Here is a 1,143-nt window from a genome sequence, read left to right on the forward strand (position 1 = left end):
GCAGGGTGGAGGGTGTGGGGAGGTGTGTGTGTGTGTGTGTGTGTGTGCAGGGTGGAGGGTGTGGGGAGGTAAGTGTGTGTGTGTGGCAAGAGGACTAAGACTCCCAAGAGTTTCAGTGTTTCTACTGTTTATGGTTCTAACAGTTTCTGCTCCATGTAAGCAGGTTTCAGCTCCTACTCTCTGGGGTCCTCTAGCTTTCTATATTTCAGGTTGCAGTTTTCCCTGCAATCTCATTTTATTGATAAGTCTGAGAAAAGTCCTCGAGTATTGATTTGCCCAACTTTCTCCTATTGTAAGGACGGTGTACTGATTTGTTAGGGCTGCCATGACAAAGTATTGCAGAGTTGGGTGGCTTAAGTAGCTGAAATTTATTTTTTCCCAGTTGTGGAGACTAGAAGTCTGAAATCAAGGTGTCGGAAGGGTCGATTTCTTCAGAGACCCCCCTCCTTGGGTTCTAGATGGCCATCTTCGGTCTTCCCCCAAAGTCTTCACATGGTCTTCCCTCTGCATGTATCTGTTATTTCCTCTTCATACAATATGTCAGCCAGTCATATTGGATTAGGGCCCACCATAATGATCTCATTTTAACTTAGTTACTTTATCTCCAAATATAGTCACATTTTGAGGTACTGGGAGTTAGAATTTCAACATGAATTTTGAGGGACACGATTCAGCTCGTAACAGATGGCAATAACAATTTTCAAGCTCTTTTACATGTTGGAGCTGAAACAGAGAAGTGCCAGTAAGCAAACTTTTAATGTCAATGTTCTGTGCGCTGTGCTCAGGTGTGCTAAATATTATTAGCAGAAGGTCCATAGTGAATTGTCACTAGTCTACACTAGCTGGGGTTCTACAGAGAAAAAACCATTAGGAGATATATATCTATATTATTCCTACATCTATCTACTATATCTGTCTATCTGAAGGGGTTTATTATAAAGTATTGGCTCACTTGATTATGGAGGCTGAGAAGTCCCACCATCTGCCCATCACAAGCTGGAGAAGCTCAAGAAAATGTATGGCATAGTCTGAAGGCCTGAAAGCCAGAGAAGCGGTGGGCCTAATTTCAGTCCAGGTTTGAGATCCAAGAGTGCTGAAGGCAGGGGAAATTCCATGTCCCAGAATCAGAACCAAATAATTCAT

Source organism: Callorhinus ursinus, unplaced genomic scaffold, assembly GCF_003265705.2.
Source record: "Callorhinus ursinus isolate GAN/ISIS: 27379988/994484 unplaced genomic scaffold, GSC_fseal_2.0 scaffold4, whole genome shotgun sequence".
Taxonomy (NCBI): domain Eukaryota; kingdom Metazoa; phylum Chordata; class Mammalia; order Carnivora; family Otariidae; genus Callorhinus; species Callorhinus ursinus.